Raw genomic sequence first — 20,367 nt, 5'->3', positions numbered from 1 at the left:
GACTTAACGCACAAGGTATCTAGTCACAGGTGTAGCAGTGGTAGCGTCGACAGTCGGGACTAACTAAAGTATTGTAATTTCACAACGTACATGGAACGTATTTCACTTGTATGGTCGGCAGTCTGTTGTAGTTGCGAGACTTAACGCTGGTACATAATCAGAGGTCTAGCAGTGCTAGCGTCGATAGTCGGTCCTAACAAAAGTATGGTAATTTCATATATTACATGGAACAAATTTCTATTCTATGGAAGACTGGGTTAGCCGCAAGACTTAACGCAGTAGGAACCTAGTCAAAGTGTAGCAGTTCAAGCGTCGGAAGTCGGCCCTAACTACAGTGTTGCAATTTCAGAACATCCGTAGGTCACATTTTACTTGTACGGTCGGCAGACTGGTGTAGCTGCAAGACTTAACGCACCATGTACCTAGTCAGAGAAGTAGCAGTGGTAGCGTCGACAGTCGATAATAACAAAACTATTGTAATTTCACAATATAAAAAATACAAATTTCACTTGTTTGGTCGGTAGACTGTGTAGCCCTGAGCCTTAACGCACCAGATACCTAGTCAGAGATTTGACAGTGCTAGCGGATTTCACTTACATAGAACTAATTTCTGTCACATGGTCTGCAACCTGGTGTAGCCACGTGACTTATCGCACCAGAAAGCACCAGGAGGTTTTGCTGTCTAGCGTACTAAGCTATTGTAATATTGGATTCATGATTTTCAATGCTATTTGTGTGTTACGGGAAATATCTGTATATCTGCTCAGTTTTAAAGGACTGATTATCAAAAACCGATTCTTTTACATATACTGTTCTCATGTGTTGTTCATGCCTGGGTGAATGTTTGTGTCATGGTAAGATCATCAGCCATTGAACTATAACATTAAATTATTGATTTTGTGTTTCAGGAAAGTGAATCTTTGCAAGTGAAAGAGGAGCCGCTTAGTAATGGGTGTGATAATTTTGATGGACAGATCCTCTTGTGACTGAAGGGACCAACCTAATTAAATTAGAAGATCATAAAATCAAAAATGAAGCAGTAAGTTAGTTTTACTCGCCCTTTCAGAGTGTATTTAGTGGAGTAATTATATGAATGAAACTCTATGTATGCACTTAATATTGATTTTTTAATTTGACATCATTGCATTTTTTTTACCATGTTTGGTTTATTTTTTAGTAATACATGAACTTTCAAGTACGAGGATCATTACAGTTCTGATGTTTTACTAGACTGATTGATATGTACTGCCACATTGGCCAAAAAGATACTGTTCTTTTACCACAATAATTTGCCGGTACACATAGCTCTGATAGTAGTTGCAAAACTCAATGATAATTTACACTTTGACAATGACATCTGGAAGCATGTGCTGTATTCACCTGACTTGGCTTCAATTAATTACTTCTTCCTTTCAAATCTAAAGAAATGGCTCATTGGACAAAGATTTATTTCTTATGATGCAAACGTGAGGAGAGAACTGCTCATCTCGCAGAGTTGGACAAATCACATCATACTGATAATATAAAAAAATTTGGAAAATCTGAGTAAATGAATCAAATTGCAAGAGAATTAAGTTGAAAGTTAAAAAAAATTCTTCAAAATCTTCCTGAACAACCGCCATATTTGTTTTAAATTGACTTATAAAATTAATTTTCTCAGAATTAAATTTGTGATTAATGTGTTTGCTATTTTGTTATTTTTTGCAACATACACTTTGAGAAAATAAAGTGTATAATATATATATATATAAATAACAATTGTAATATTCTATTAATAGTAAATTCATATAAAAATAAAATTAAATCAGTTTTGTTCTTTTTTGCCCTAATTTTGTCATAATATTTGGATTTTTCTAAAATTTTTTTTACATTTCTTACAGCTTTAGCTGTAAGAAAAAAGGGGTGATCCATCGAAATTTTGAGTGAGGATTTTTTGGAGTGAAGATTTGCAAAAAAAATCCTCACATTTCATGATCACCCACCCCCCTTCTAACTGAAAAAAACAAAAATTTATAAACGTCTTTGAAATGCCTACCGTTGGAACTTGAAATGTAGCTCAATTATTTCTGTATACAAGGCATTGATACCATTAAATTTTAACTTAATCTGTCAAAAAGGGTGGAGTATTTAATGCCATATTAATATTTAAATTTTTTATGGGGCCATTGTAGGAACTTTAAATTTGGTACAGTAGTTTTACTATAAAAGTTGTTAACAGTACTGAAATTTTAGTCATCAGACTTAGGGATGGGCATATAATCGGTATGAACAATTATACATTTTAGAATTTATTTAATGAAATGAGGACTATTAAAACTTGAGAAACCTAGAACTTATATAGGCAACTCCTATCCAACAAGGGATTATGGCTGTACGCAAAATAATTGATTTTTGATTTTATTAAATATTTCTAAAACAGAATAACCATTTAGCATCAGATTATGTCAAGATGAGATTCAAGTTTATTTTTTAAATAGATCTCTTATGACTGACTGTCTTTTTTTAATAATTTTGGCTGAGCCTCCACATCATCAATAATAAAAATAATTTACTAAGGATACTTACCTAAGGATAGTTGCACTCTTATATACTGATAAAAAAAATAGGAGATGGATTTTGTTGTATTGTGAAATGCCATGCCTGTGTTGGTATTTAAATCTAGAACCCCAAAAGTCAGAAGAAATGAAATGAAAGGAAGACGCCGTTACTCTGTCACAGAGATCAATTACACCTTATATAAACAATAATTTTTCATAAAGGATTCATAATTTAATCGATCAAAATATCTAAATCTAAGTTTTTAGTGTTTATAATTCCTGCCGCTTTCACTTTTAATTTCTCCTAAGCCAAACATATACAGAATGAACAATCAGTTTTCATTGTATATTTTTTTTAGTCATGTTCCATATGTATTTAATTTATTACAGGTATCCATTATAATAATTAATGAATGCAAAACATTACACAAACTTTTGAAGCATTTATTATATCAAAAATATTGAAAAATTCGTTAAAAATCATCGATTGCTGTAATTGGTAGCAGGATTTGTTCCTGCTTGTAAACCAAAAGACTAATTTTTATGATATTGTAAAATTAAATTGCTAGTTTTTATGGTAATTTCTAGATAAAATAGTAAACTTGCACACAATTTATATGGACAAGTGTTTTAATTAAATATCAAAATTTATTTGTTTTACTCTCTCCATTTATTATTTATTGTTATTTCTAATGTTTATGTTGTGCACTATGTTCAATTAGTGAACAATAAGCAATCCCCATGGTCCAATGAGATGAAGATGATATGTATCATATGGAAATGAGATGTAGTCTTGTATGAACTCAGGCCAACCATTCCTAAGTTGTGTGGTTAATTGAAATCCAATCACCGAAGTACACCGGTACCCACTGTCTAGTGTTCAAATCTATATAAAAGCAACTTACCTTTACTAGTATTTGAACCTTCAGCTTCGAAAATCAGCTGTTAAAGAACTGATTTGCGATGACAAGTTTACCATTAGACCAACCTGGTGGGTTTAGAATATACCCAGAATTTAATATTTGAAATTATTTTTTGTTAATTTTTAAAGTAATTTGAAGATAATTACTTAAAGATGAGTGAATTCACGAAGTAGCATTGAGAATGGTCGTTGCAAATGGATTTAATATAACTTAATTTAAGGAACTAAGAGAAGGTTTATTTGTGGCAGATTTTTTCTATAGAGTATTAAATGAACTGGAGGTATTAAAGTTGGGAGGATTAAAAATATAAAGATTTGAATTGAAGAATTGGTTTTTACTTAATTATCTTTAATTTTAATTATTTCTACAGTCTTTCTGCTGAAATGTATAAAATATATTTTTTTTATTTCAGTTCCAAGACCTCCTACTAATTTGACTATTGAAAAAGTTACCAGTAATTCAGTTGTTGTTAGATGGAAAGAACCAGACAATTCTCTATTCTCAGAATATTCTATAAGGTGTGTACTTGCCAACCTTTCATATGTTAATATTTATAAGTATTTCTGATTATATGTAAATCAAAAAATAATTTGTCGGATTTTTTAGTTTTCTTTGTTGATAACAAAGAGTGAACAGATATTTATCCCTTCTGTTTGTCTTTTGGGACAAACAGATTATTTTATTGATTTGAACCGTTTGAACAGATGCTAAGTGACTGAAATCAATTGATTTCAAACGGTAATGGTTAATCAGTTTCATAAAAGAAATTGAATTGAAACCTATAAACATTACAACTTAGCTGGATGGATTTCCTATTGATGTTGTTGTGTGTTTCTTTGTAATTATCAATTCTAAGAAGTATATTTCACTTATAAAAATAATAATACTTTTATTATATTTATATAAAATAAAAATAGCAATGTTTAAACCACATGTATTACAACTTTATTGATCGATTGAGGCTCATAGGCATCTATACCCTTGTTAGTGTAGTGAGCATGCCTTTAACTTGTTATGGTATTTAGATCACCTGACCAGGCTGTTATTAATCAGAACCCATCAAAAGAACAGTGCCCAGAGTTCATTTTCAAGAAACCATTTCTGTTAAAATGCAACTGATCTCAAAATGTCTTTCTCTTTTAATGTAATGATTAACATTTTTTTTTGTCACCTAAAAGATTAATTACTGCAAGATAAGGAAAGTTTCAACTGTAATTGAGTTAGAATAATAAAGTCTAATCAGAAAGACAATAGGAAAGCTGGTAAATGATTCTGTCATTGGTAAAAATAATCCTTGAAATAGTAGATAATGAAAATGTTAAGAATAGAAATAATAAATAGAATAATAAATAAATAATAAAAATAAATATAAATATATAAAAATAATATAAATAAATAAATAATAAAATAATAATAAATAGAAGATAATTGAAATGAAAAGATAATGAAAGTTTTATAGCACTTCACTCACCCATTAATCATTACCTGCTTATTTTTGTTCTTCTGAGTTTGTATTCATACTATTTTTTTTTTATTATATCAACGAAAACTAAGTAGTTCAACCGCTACTCTTAGATCATGATAATGGCAATCTGTAATACATACAAACATCTATAAATAATAAAAGTGTTATTTTTTATAGAATAACATATTTTGATGATTCCTATATAAATTTTAATACCCAGAAATTGCTTTTTACTAATTTGTGAGCTTTTTCATGATATCATCATTTTGTTATTGATTTATTTTTTCTTATAAAAATTGTTAATTACAAGGAGGAGTGATACTTTGAATGTTCTGTTTGAATTAGCAAAGGGGTATTAAATTGAGTGATTTAACCAATTACATTTTAGATCTTTAATGATAGTTGTGCCCAGTATCATAACTAAAATCAACAGAGTTTTAAAGGTGAGTTAATTATTTATTTTTTGTTAATAAATGTGTTTGTTGTTATTAAATACCAGCTTCCCGTTGCAGCTATATGGTATCTTGTGGTTCCCGTAGCTGTCAATCTTTTTATTTTATGTTTTTGGTTAAGTAACAGGAGGCAGATGCAGCCAGTTAGATATACAACAGTTATGGTGGCAGTGGCCATCTTGTTGAGTCAGTGGCCATTGAGAGGGGGGCATCCCTTAAAAAATCTGAATTAAAAAAAAACCTGAAAATGGTTTTTAAATATTTATCTGAAGAGTATGTGCTAGCCCTTTGCTGTAATGGGGATCGGGAAGAAGTACAATCACTGTTAAAAATTTTTTTTATCTTGATTCCCTTTCAAGGTCGAATATCAAAAATTTAGAAATTGGTTTATTCACATGAAAATTACACTCACAAAAAATCAGGTTGATTTCTTCATTTGTTACCAAGAAATTAAAACAGGGATTCAAAAAAAAATCTAAAAATCTGTTCAGAATTTCAAAAAAATCTAGAAATTGGTTTTAGATATTCATAATCATTCAGTTCAAACCCAGCTCACACAGTGATACTTGCAGTTCACAATTCATTAAAATGTGTGCTTCAACTGGCAAATCTCTGCTACTGCATAAATAAATAAAATATATATACTTTTTTTTTAGATTAATTATATCCAGAAACCTTCTCAGTTATGCCAAGAAACATGGGTAAAAATTTAGTAGCAATAGATCGGGTAGTATTTTTATTTATCCCGATCAAAAAAATCTTCTTCGTCTTTCATTAAATAATAGTATAGATTATTAAAACACAATACCTGTTTATTTACAATTATTATACAGTAATTTTTAGATTATTTTTTTCTGTTTGAATAGGTATAAAACAGAGGAGGATGATACATGGGTTAAACTGCCTCCTGTAAGAGGCCATACTGAATCTGAAGTAACAGATATGACACCTGGTGAAAGATATACTATACAAGTTAATACTGTTAGTTTTGGTGTTGAAAGCAACCATCCTCAACAAGTCAATCATACAATCCGTAAGTTATAAATTTTTTCAAAATTTATAACTTACTAGATTTATAACTTATTAGATAAACCTAATTTATTTCTGAAATTTTTATAATGTTCAAGAAATTTAGTTTTAAAGTCTCTATTTGATCCTCCTATAGAAATACCATCAAAATCATTACATTTAATTTTGTAAATTCTACACAGATTGTTTATTTTATTATTATTTTTGTTTTTTAAATATTTTATTATGTTAGGTTTGTGTGCTACTTTAAATATTTCAGTATTGTAAGTTTTAGAAATGTTTTCAATGATATTTATTATTGTATAAATACTTTATGTATATTTTTTCACTCTTTTGAGTCTTATTATGTACTGGATGTAAGGTAAACTAATACAAACTTTTTGAAGGTTTCTATCTGCACATATATTATTGTCTGAAAGAGAAGAAATAAAAACATTAACTTTTAAACTTTTGATCACCTAATGTGTTAATTATCTTGAATAAAAGAAAAAGTAAATTTCAAACAAAATAATATTATCTAGATTACATCATCACATTAAAAAAAATATATAAATAGTTAAAGAAAACTTGTGCTGTAAGAGCAATATTGTGGTTGATATTCTCTTAGCGTTCAATGTCCTCATTAAATTATTAAAAAAAAAAAACAATTTTCAGTTGTTTATATTGTTCATAGTATTTTTTTTTTGTTTTATCTAATTTATTTTTAATGTATTCTTTATGTATTTTTTATTTTTGTGTTGCTCAAATAAAGAATTTATACTAAACTTAGAGATTTTCAAATTATACTTTTCTTCTTATTTATAGATAATAATGTAATTTATAGTACATAATGGTATGTACTTCTAGATCACTCATTTGATATGTAAATTATTTTAAAGTGTTAGTAAATGAATTTGTATGATATGATAATGAATTTAAGTTATGAATGAACGTATAAGTGGGTTAAGTGATGTTTAAAACTAAAAAATAATTTTAATTAACAACTATTCATACTAGACTCTGCGACTATATTAATCTACTCCACAGTTATGGAAAATACATTAAAAAATCTGTGTTTTAACATATCCCAGGTGTGCAGTTTTTTAATAATTTTCAGAGTTAGTAAGAATAAATTAAGAAAAAATTAATAAAATAAAAAAGCGAATTCAAAAGTGTCATTTGTGTCAAAAAAAATAAGAAATGTCCACAAAAAGTGTGATCTTATCATACTTAAAACGTAAATCTTATCTTTTTATAATTTTTTTAATTTTATGTTTTTACTGTTCACAAGTATTTTATTATAAGAAACTTCAAAAACATCAATTTATTATCTAGCGGATTAAATTAATTTTCACTGCTAGTATGTGAAGTTTCAAAAGATTGAAAATAATAAATAGTTATATTTTCTTATTTGGTTACTTAACTTTGCATAATGTTAATCATTGGTCCTCTCCATTCTACTTGATTAATGAAGACAAAATTTGTTTTCATTTTAAATTAGTAATTAACTTAATTGTTTTTTTTAGTAAGATGTTAAAATATGCTGATTTTATTCATTTGTTGCACAAAACACATTCACAATCAGCATGTAAACTATATATTTGCTTATCGATATATTAAATTTGTTAATAATTTTGTTTATTTAAAATCTTTCTACATTCTTTTTAATTATAATAACAGAGTATAATAAATTATTATGTTTAAATTTCAGGTCCAAACCCAGTGTCCAGTATAGCACCGTTAGTGGACTCTACAAATGTTACGTTAGAATTCCCCCGTCCAGAAGGCCGTATTGAATGGTACATAATATCATGGGCAGTTGTTGAAGGTGATGAAGAGATCGTGAAAACTAAGAACATGACTGGTGGAGGCAGTGATGATGGAAAACCTGTTCGAGCTTTGATAGAAGATCTTATGCCTGGAGTTAAATATAGATTTGAAATTCACACAGAATCATACGGGCTGGAAAGTGACATCACACCGTTAACTACTAGGACCAGTGAGTCCTCTTAATTCTATAAAATTTTCTTTTAATAAATTTACATTGTCTTTTCTTTATTGTTTGCTGTTCTTTTAACTTCATTTTTTTATTATTACTGTATTTTATTAATTGTAATATTTATAACATGTTGTTTCTGTAAGGTGCTTTATTCTTTTTGGGACTCGATTTTCATATTGCTTTAGAGAATATATTTTATTACTATTTTTATCTTCTTTTTTGTATTTTTATCCACTTTTATTGTCTTTATTTTTTTTGTAGATTTTTATTTTATTATGTTTTGTTAGCCAAATTAATGTAGTTAAATATTAAATACCAGTAAATAAGTTTTATTTATCTGCTTTGCTTTTGTCTTCCTCTCTCATTCTCTTTCTCCCTCCCTTTCTCTCTCGCTGTATCTGGGTGTGTGTATGTACAGTGTGTGCACGTACATGTGTACACTTTTATACATGAGTGTGTATTTCATACACATTTTCTTTGTTTACTTATTATGATTATTTATTGTTCTCTGTGCGTGATGTTATATCATCATAGATAAGAATTTTTTTGTATTATTGTATTTTATAATTTTTGATTTGTAACCCTTCTTAAACATTTAATGAAAAACTTTAAGATTTTTCTCAGAAAATAGGTCAACATTATTAAATTTAGTTTTCTATTAACCACTTTTGCATATCACAAGGCTCCAATCAATCTTTAAACACTGTAAGCTTGACACTGATGCTACAGTTGCAATTACTGTAATATCAGTACAGCCAGTTTATGCAAATAACATGATAAAAATCAGTGGAAGTTACTGAAAATGAGTTTTCTTCTTGATATTATGTCACATCTGCTAATAAATGATGTAATTCTGCACATTTCCATCTGTTTAAGATCATCATATAAATGTTCCTATAAATTCAGATTTCCGAGCCCTATATTCCATTTCAGAGATGCTTGTTACTATACATCAAAATAAAGACTCAATATTATACAGCTACATTGCACAGTTTAAACACTTGCCACAGTTAAAAAGTCTATCATTTTTTTAAAAAGAGTGTTTTTTGGTTAATTCATAATCAGGTTTGTATAAAATGACTTACAGCTTTTATTTAATGTTGTACTTTTACTATTTTTATCTGGAATATTTCTTCAATTTTCTGTTATAATTTTTATGTTAGTCTCTAGTGTTTAACCCATTCTTTTCATTTATCTGTCATGTTATATTTCTCTAATCATTAATAATTCCTTTTTATTGCTTTCAGTGCCGTTAATGTTATCAGAAGTGCTTGTGTTAAACAATCAGCAGGCAACTGATTCTGTTACATTGCGATACACACCAACACCACAGACATCATCGCATTTTGACTTGTATAGATTTTCATTGTCAGATCCTAGCACACCTATTAAAGAAAAACTGGCTATGATACCGAATGGAAAGTAACATTCAATGGTTTAACTCCTGGTCGATTGTACAACATTACTGTTTGGACTGTATCTGATGGTGTTCTTAGCCAGCCTCTCCAACGCCAGGACCGTCTTTGTAAGTTAATTTTTTTTTTATCAATTCATAATAAAGTTGTGTTTTTAAAAATAATAATTTAATTTAGGTAGTAGGGAAGTGTTTTACTTATCCCTTGTGTGTTTAGAGTAGTTTTAAATATGATCTATAATAATATTATAACAATTATATATATATGTAATAAAATTATAATGGTAAATGAATTTAATTAAAGAAGTTATTTAGATGTATTATTTAGATAACTAGAGTAGTAATTGGATATCTGTATTTATTTAGTTCATAGTATTGCTATTACAGAATAAAACTGTTTGTATAGTGAGTAATTTTAAGTTAAATCAAATCATTTCTTAAAGAAACAAAAAAAACAAAAATTTAAATGCACTGTCTCAAAAGGAGAAAATAATCTCATATTTTTTTGTCTTATTTCCGCTTCTGAAAATGAACCTTCATTTTGTAGAAAGGAGTAAAAAAGGAAGAGGAGGGTCATTTAGCTAGCTACTGCTAAATTCCATAAGTAATTATTTTTTTTCAAATTGATAAATCATAACTACATAATTTGTAGTTAAACTTTATTTTATTTAATTTTTAAATTTGAACATGCAGTACAACATTTGTTTAATTAGTTAATTAGACTTGCCTTTGTTAGAGTTGCCTGTTGTTATCAGAGTAATTAAATAAATGCTTAATTTTGTGCGTAGTTAATTTCAGTACTTTATATTAAATTGCATTTTTGTAATTTTTCCTCTTTGTAAGTAGCAAAAAGATATTATTTTATGAATACATAATTATTTGTTTAGGTGCATGAAATATGTACATATAACTTTTAATATTCGATTTTTGTCTGTAAAACAATTTGTCAGGGTGGTGGCAAAAGTTAGAAAATTTCCTTGTCATACTGAAGGTTGACAATTTGAGGCCAACCTGAATATTATATTTCAATAACATTGGTTCCTTGTTTCAGTGCCCCGGCCATCATTTTGGTGCTAGGTTTTAATTAACAATCCTGTCATGAAAGTGCAGGATTCATGAAACAACATGATTCAACAAAGCTACACAAGATATCTAAATGTAAAATTCTTACATTTCAGTCAACCATTAAAAATACTGTTAAGATAAACTCTTCTAATTTTCTTGTCCCCAGTGCATGTACATTTCAAAATTTTGAACTTAATTGTTTCAAATATAATGGAATTTTACTATGTAATGTAACAAGTATTACATTTATTTATGCAGTAACAATATGCCTATGCCCACTTACAGTTATCAAAGGATGATAAAAGAATTTTGTAGTGTGCAAAAAATGCTTGATTGGGATTCAAACCCAGGACCTCTGGATGAAAGGCTGAGATGCTACCACTTTGGCATGACGATTGGCATAGATTGAGAGAAAAAATTAAATCATAGTTCATAAGCTCCACTTTATAGTTAAAATTGTGGTATCGAATAATTCATTATGATAGACTGAAATAACTTAATAGACTAATTGCCATATATTTTTAAATCGTCATTATTGGTGTGCCTTAACAGAGTTCCTGTGCCCGATACTGTCACTAAGGCTTAACAGATTATGGCAATAGCAATAATATATTTTATTCAGTGTGCATCCCTGTGGGCATGTGTCTTCATTTTTAATTTTTTTAAAAACAGTTATTTATTGATGCATTTCAGATCCAGAACCTATTACTGGTATAAATGCCACATCAATTACTGACACAGCTATCACCTTAATTTGGGACACACCAAAAGGAGAGTTCAATGCATTTGAGGTAACACTTATTTTATTTTTTATTTAAAATTTGTTTAGTATGGAAATTTTTTCCCCGCTATATTTTCACTGGATTATTTCTTCAGTTGAAGTTATATAACTGTCCAATTCAGAAAGCTGTGAAAACAGTATCTGGTTTGATTTACTGTCCCGATTATATCTGTTATATTAAATGTACAAAATGTCACTTTAAATGAATATGTAATAAAATCTTTATTGACAGCAATATAATAAAACCTTATTATATAGATATATTTAAACATTTAAAACATGCTCAGGGCTGTTGGAGTGTGACAACATTCTGTCATGACAGTTAGTTACAGATTGAAATTAATTTAAGTGTTCAGTCAGATTATTAAAATATGCTGAACAAGCCAGATCTTTTGTGTTGTGTTAGTGATCACATTTTCATATATTTCATTTTGTCTCAAAATTGACCAAATCTGCATATAACACAAAGGTGGTATGAATATCATTCATTTTTATAATAAAACTAACATTATTCACCAAATATATTATTTCAACTAATAAATTTAAGATTCTTTCAAAGAATAGAACTTTTCATTTAATGGTAATGGCTTTCAATTCTTAAAGTTAATTGGCTTTCAATTCTGGTTAGTACTGTGTCTTAATCTATAAATCTTTATTTATGGATAAATAATTTTTTAATTTATAAATAAATCTTTAATTTAATTACAGATAACCTATATCAAGATTTAGATAACTGTTTTCATTAACATTGCTTGGACATCATATATGTGTGAAAAGTAGAAATTCTTGAATTTACTTCATTAATTTTAAAATAACCTGTTATTTCTACCATGTTATAAATCTAATAAATACTTTTGTACTTAAAAACAAGAGAAATCAGTATTGTAATTTTTGTTGATATTTATTAATGTTAGCAGTGTAGTGCTTTTAAGTTTTCTCCAAAGAAGTAGAGATATTTAGTTTGATTTTTTTTTTCAAGGTGCAGTATCTTAATACAGAAGGTTTACTTATTCAAAATCTAACTCTTCATGACTCTATAACTATTGGAGATTTGAAACCTCATCGTAATTATACATTCACTGTTGTTGTACGATCTGGTACAGAGTCATCAGTTTTAAGAAGATCTTTACCTGTTTCTGCCATATTCACTACTCAGGAGTCTGTTCCAGGAAAGGTATGTAAAATTTTACTATTATATCTACTGAATTGATTATAAATGACTAAATGTACTTGGTGTTTTCTTTTTATAGATATCTTTTTATAGTATTGTTACAATTTAAACTTGAATAAGTTACAACAATACTCTTTGCAACATTTTGACATTTCAGGTTTATTTTTTTCCCTAATTACAGGTTGAGAAGTTTCATCCAGTTGATGTTCTGCCTGGTGATATATCATTCGAATGGACTCTTCCTGGTAACGAACAAAATGGAGTCATCAGAAAATTCACTATAACATATGGGCTTGAGGTATGATACCCAGAATTTTATAAAGAAATGTGTAGGATAATGTAATACTTTGTTGTGTGCCTAAAGTATGATCCCAGTCTATAAATATGTATATATTTTTTTTGTCTTCAGTCATTTGAGTGTTTGATGCAACTCTTCAATCCCTATCTCTAATGCCAGTCGTTTCATTTCAGTATACTCCTTACATCCTACATCGCTAACAATTTATTTTACATATTCCAAATGTCGCCTGCCTGAACAGTTTATCCCTTCTACCTGTCCATCCAATATTAAAGTGACTATTCCAGGATGCCTTAATATGTGGCCTATAAGTCTGTCTCTTCTTTTAACTATATTTTTGTATGCTTCTTTCTTCATCAATTTGCCAATACACCCATCTGATTTTTAACATTCTCCTATAGCACCACATTTCAAAAGATTGTCCAAGTTTCACTTCCATATAAATCTATGCTCCAAACATATACTTTCAAAAATGTTTTCCTGACATTTAAATTAATTTTTGATGTAAACAAATTATATTTCTGACTGAAGGCTCATTTCGCCTGTGCTTGGGCATTTTATATCGTTCGTCCATCTTCAGTAAATCTACTTCCCAAATAACAAAATTCTCCTACCTCTGTAATTTTTTCTCTTCTTATTTTTATATTCAGTGGTTCATCTACATTATTTCTACTACATTTCATTACTTTTGTTTTGTTCTTGTTTATTCTCATGCAGTAGTTCTACTTACTATCAGCTAGAATTACTATATCATCAGCAAATCGTAGCATCTTTATTTTTTCACTTGTACTGTTACTCCGGATCTAAATTGTTCTTTAACATCATTAACTGCTAGTTCTATGTAACTATTAAAAAGTAATGGGGGATAAGGAACATCCTTGTCAAACTCCCTTTTTTATTACTGCTTTTTTCTTATGTTCGTCAATTATTACTGTTGCTGTTTGGTGCCTGTAAATGCTAGCAATTGTTCTTCTATCTCTGTAAATTGAAACCTAATTTTTTTTTTTAATGTTGAACATTTGAATCCAGTCTATGTTATCGAATGCCTTTTCTAGGTCTGTAAACGCCAAGTATGTTGGCTTGTTTTTCTTTAATCTTCCTTCTACTATTAATCTGAGCGCTAAAATTGCTTCCCTTGTCCCTATACTTTTCCTGAAACTAAATTGGTCTTCTTCTAACACTTCCACTCTCCTCTCAATTTTTCTGTATGGAATTCTAGTTAAGGTTTTAATGCGTGACTGGTTAAGCTAATTGTTTTATATTCTTCACATTTATCTGCTCCTGCTTTCTTTGGTATCATGACTATAACACTCTTTTTGAAGACTGATGGAACTTCCACTTTTTTGTAAATATTACATACCAGTTTGTATAATCTATATTGTTTCCTCACCTGCACTGCGCAGTAATTCAGCACGTATTCCGTCTATTCCAGGAGCCTTTCTGCCATTCAAATCTTTTAATGCTCTCTTAAAATCAGATCTCAATATTGTTTCTCCCCTTTCATCCTCTTCAACTTCCTCTTCTTCCTCTATAATTTTCCTCTATTCATTTTCTAATTCATTTCCTCCATATAACTCTAAAATATATTCCACCCACCTATCGACCTTTCCTTTCGTATTATAAATTGGTGTATCACCTTTGTTTAACACAATATTAGATTTTAATTTATGTACCACAAAATTTTCCTTAACTTTTCTCTATACTCAGTCTATTTTACCAATGATCATTTCTCTTTCCACTTCTGAACACTTTTCTTTACTCCACTATTCTTTAGGCTAGTTTGCACTTCCTGTTTATAGCATTTCTTAATTGCCGATAGTTCCTTTTACTTTCTTCATCACTAGCATTCTTATATTTTCTACGTTCATCCATCAGCTGTAATATATACTCTGAAATCCAAGGTTTTCTACCAGTTCTCTTAATTTACCAGTTCCGCCTAATTTGCTTCTGCTGATTTAAGAATTTCCTTTTTAACCTTCTCCCATTCTTCTTCTACATCTTCTACCTTATCTTTTTTACTCAGACGTCTTGCAATGTCCTCCTCAAAAATCTTCTTTACCTCCTCTTCCTCAAGCTTCTCTAAATTCCACAAATTCATCTGATACCTTTTCTTCAGGTTTTTAAACCCCAATCTACATTTCATTATCACTAAATTATGGTCACTATCAATCTCTGCTCCAGAGTAAGCTTTTGCAGTCAATGAGTTGATTTCTAAATCTTTGCTTAACCATGATATAATCTATCTGATACCTTGCAGTATCTCCTGTCCTTTTCCATGTGTATATTTATTTATTATGATTTTTAAACTGGTTGTTGGCAATTACTAAATTATACTTTGTGCAAAGCTCTATAAGTCGGTCCCCTTTTTCATTCCTTTTGTCCAGCCCATAATCACCCACAATATTTTCTTCCTTGCCTTTTCCAATGCTTGCATTCCAATCTCCAACTATTATTAATTTTCATCCCCTTTTATGTGTTTAATTGCACCGTCAGTTTCTTCATATACACACTCTTCCTCATTATCTTGGAACTTGTAGGCATATAGACGTTAACAATTGTCAGCTTAGGTTTTGATTTTATCCTTATTACAATGATTCTGTTGCTATGCATTTTGAGATACTCTACTACTCTCTTCTATCTTCTTGTTCATTACAAAACCTACTCTTCCCTGCCCTTTATTTGAAGCTGTGTTAATTATTCTAAAATAACCTGACCACAATTCGTTATCCTCTTCCCACCAAACTTCACTAATTGCTACTCTTTCCTTAGTAGTCACCACCCAGAGATTCGAACAGAGGACTAGTTTACCTCCGGAATATTTTACCAAGGAAGGCACCTCCATCTTTGTTAATACAGAAAGTTACATTTTCTTGGAAAAAAGCAGCTGTAGTTTTCCATTGCTTTCAGCTGTATATAATATTTATAACTAATATTCTCTTAAATTCTAGAGCCGTGGGTTTGAGTATTCTTATGATTGATATTTGTTATTATATTTCAGATAGTTGTTTAATATTTATTGACAAGAAATAAAATTAGTTGAATTTTTTTGTATATTTTTTTTTATTTTTTTTATATTTTTTTTTATATGATGTACTGTGTAACAATAGGCAGGTGTAAGTATAGTTAAAGTAAATCAATAGTTATCTAGGCCAAGTTCGACTCTTTCTGAGCATTCCCATTAATAATTGGCACTGACTAATTAAGTTTAATTGTTAAGTTCCATTAATATGATCATAATTTATAGCTTGATATGTTTGTTGTCTTTAAAGTAGGAAATTTAAGCACTTTTTTTATTGCATTTTTCTAATTGTAGAGATTTATACCAAATAAACTGCAAAACAAGATATTTGTAATTTTACTCCTGATATAAAAACATTGCTAAATGTTCTTTTTGTATTTTGCTGCATGTTTATCAGTGTTGTTTAATAATCAAAATAGCCATCTAGTTTTAGATTTTAAATTAAATTTTTATAAATGGTTTTTGTAATCTTATTTTCATTCATTTCCATAGTCATTTATCATAGTTCTTTATGAGATTTCAATGTTTATAAAATTTAGTATATTTTAATTGTTGTAAATTTTTCTTCAGTATATATGTACTTTCATTGACAATGGAAAGTTTATATTCATTCTGCGGGTACAGTAGGAGCTTGTAGATTCATGTTTTAAATCCCTACCCCCTGCTAATTGATTATAAAAATATCGGTTAATGAAATTAGTTAACAAAAATGTTGCTGGTGAAAAAAAATTAATAATAGCCAGAATAGATTTCTTGTGCATTATAACTCTTGATTAATTATGTCTATTAGCAAATCCCTTCACAGTAATTTAAAATTAAAGTTACAGTACCATAGTAGATTCAGTCTACAATATATGTATCTTAGGTTTTAAATTATGAAATTTTATTTTTGTAGGGTTCTACACATATACAAGTACGAGATTTTAAACCGTGGGAGCTCCATGGCACTATTAAGAATCTCATTCCTGGAAAGAGTTATATATTCCGCATACAGGCTGAAACTCGTATTGGTTATGGACCTGAAGCTATTTGGAAACAGAAGATGCCTATACTTGGTAAAATATTCATTAACATTATTGTATTGTGATATCATTATTGTATTGCATATTGATTCAGACCAGTGTTTTTAAAGAAAGAAATTGCCTGCTTCTAACATACAAATTGAATCCTCCGTTCACATTTTTTTCTGAAAAAAGGCTACATGATGTGACATTTCATTATCTTTATTCATAATTATTTAATTTTCATTGATTCATATGAATTGTAATAATGTAATAAAAAAATAATAATACTGCAATTTTTGTTTATTTTGTTCACTTCATGGTGATCTCATCATGTAAAATACATGGCTAATCTTTTTCCAAAAATGTTTATTTTGATACAACCTTCAGATTGTTCAGCAGTTTTTATTTAAGGACTTAAATATTCATAAAATGTTGTCGTTTCATGGTTGGTGTTGTAACATTAATGACATCTTTTATGATTCCCAATAAATCCGGGTAATGAAAATTTTTTTTATCGTCCAACTGAATTATATCCCGTGTTGGAAGTGTTTTTATCATTCATAAACTTGCTGCTGCAAACTAGATCTGTCAAGAAGCCTTGGACAGTATTTTCATTATATTAGACAGTCAGTTTTTTAATCTCAAATTTTTCTTAACAAAATTTAATGAAACTTAAATTGTGTACTATAAAATAGTATAAGATTTCAATTATCTCTTTATACATTGAGAAAGAAGGTAATGCTTGCTATATGGTTTAAAACCTTGGCCCTGGATGAAAGGAAAATGCATCTTATTGCAACCTGTGATAGCAATATCTCATGGAATAGTAATATCTTAAAACTAAAAGAATACAAAGTAAGGCTATGATGATAATGGACAAAGTTTTATTTTATTAATACTCCAAGGTCATCATCTCAAGTTAAACTATTCTGGATGTAGTTTCTGTTTAGTTTGATAACTGTTCTTTTTAAAAATTTGTAGTGATAATAATATAGCTTTAATAGCTTCAAGATAAATCTTCTGTTTGTTGATAAACATTCATTTTCAAGATTTAATTTATGTACGTATAAGATTTTTTGATTTTTTTTTACATATAGATTAAAAAACTAGCAAGTTTTTAACTATTATAAACAGCGTAATGTATAATGAATAGTGACACTAAAGATAATAATAAATTAAAAATTGCCATCAGTAATGTTAAAATAGATGACAACAATAAATAGTAAAATCAAAGATACAATAAAAAATGAAAGAATTGCATTGAAATAGATTTTCCATAAAAAGTTTCCAACAGTTTAGATAACAAAACTTGACTAACAAGAAGTACATAAATAAAAGAATGTGAACAAAATTATGTTTCAGCAGAGAGATATCAATTTTTAAATTGTATAAAAGTATCTCATTAATAATTTACTCTCATATATATATATATATATATATATATATAAGACCTATATTCCTCTGTACCAACTTGAACAAGTCAAGTACAGAATTACAGAGTAATTCTTATAAATGATAGTTTGAAATATACAGTAAACTCAAACGAATAAAAAAAAATTAAAAACTTAGCTGACAGGAATAACTTTATTTTTTTAATCGGTTCAATAATACATGTCTTATCTGCTTGTGTGAAAAGCATGTTTATTTCGTAAATTTATTTGCTTATTAATTTTTGTAACATAAATTTACTTTAAATGTTAGTCTCTCATAATCAGGTATTAAATTTTTCAATAAATATATTACAGGGAAACAGAAAGTGAGGTCCAATGATTTGATTTAATCTTATATTTATTAATTGTATTAATTTAACTATGTATCGATGACACAAAGGATGTAATAATTTATTAATCAAAAGCAAGTTAATTAAATATTAATTTAATTTTACAATTTTTTTTGCCTGTATAATATAATAATAACTTTGATTTTTTTTGCTGTTTATTATTATTAGAATAAATAATTTATGCTGGTTTTTATCTTTTAAAAATTGAATTTCACTCCATGTTAAGAGAATTAGTATGCTAATCTAAATCAAACAAAACTATACTTGTAATTTGTTCATAAATAATTCAAGCTGTGTAGCAGCTTTATTATTATGTTAATTTTCAACACATTTAACATAGCATAAATTCAATTTATTTATTATTGTTTTCATGTAGCACCACCACCACCTAGTTCCAAGTAGTTCCTACTGAAGTTTGCCGTACATCAACTACAATTCAGATCAGATTTAGAAAAAATTATTTCTCTGAACAAAACGGTGCTGTAAGTAACTTTTGCATTATTGTTTTGATATCATCTTTTCATTATTTTTTTTCTTTATGGTATATTTTTTAAATTGTTAAAACATTTATTGGAGTTTATTTATGTATATGCAAGCTTATTACTGATATGTCAATTTTTGATTACTCAAAAACGTGCTTGCATTTTTCTCTATTTTGTATCAGCTCTTTCTAGTTGTAAACTTTTAGTAAAGAAGTCTTCAGCAATGTTACCTAATCTACTCGTACAAATCCTCTTCTGTTAATACCGATCATTTGATTGCTTTCCAGTAGATAATTTCTATTTGCTATACTGTTTGTAAAGACGTGTTTAAAAATAGAACATTAAATAAATATGTTTAATCAAATTAATATGTTTAATAAAACATTAAATATCAAGAAAATTTACATTAGCTCAAACCAGCTTTAGGTTTTATTGATAAATCTAAATGAAGGGATGCCTGTCATAGGGAACAGTCGCAGCTGCACCACTTACAATCCCTATTGTAACATACCTACTAGACATAATGGCAATTGTCTTTCTTCTTGAAATGCCTTTTTTATTAAAAAAAAAAGGCATTGGGAGATAGAGACCTTGGCTCATAGGCGTATTCAAATATAAAATTCATTGTCAAAATGACACGAATGAGTTTGTAAGGGCGTTGACAGGATTTCTCAATGAGGATCTGCTGCAGTGCAAATAAAGCAGAAAAACTAATTATTTCCTTAATTTTTTTACTAGATGCTCCATGCAACCATCGACCTGAAGAATTCTGTCTTCAAAGAATTGAATGTGTATATAGTGTGATGTAGCCATAAGTTTCAGGGTTAAAATTTGTTGCCATTTTTTTCTGTTTATTCTATTTTGTAATGTGATCAATTTTAACTTTATGATATTGTTTGTTTAAGTGTACTTAATTTCTAAATTTAAATAAATTGAAATTTTTTACTTGATTAACTTTGTTGTTTTTTT

General features: G+C 28.5%; 1 pseudogene; it reads left to right on the top strand.

The window, feature by feature from the left end:
* The first annotated feature begins 416 nt into the window (after positions 1 to 416).
* LOC142327861 (tyrosine-protein phosphatase 10D-like) overlaps positions 417 to 20,367 on the top strand; it is a 98,223-nt pseudogene continuing 78,272 nt past the window's right edge.

The sequence above is a fragment of the Lycorma delicatula genome, chromosome 7, assembly GCF_047948215.1.
Source record: "Lycorma delicatula isolate Av1 chromosome 7, ASM4794821v1, whole genome shotgun sequence".
Classification (NCBI taxonomy): Eukaryota; Metazoa; Arthropoda; class Insecta; order Hemiptera; family Fulgoridae; genus Lycorma; species Lycorma delicatula.
Note: the sequence above shows the minus strand (reverse complement) of the source record. Positions and strands in the feature narration are given on the sequence as shown.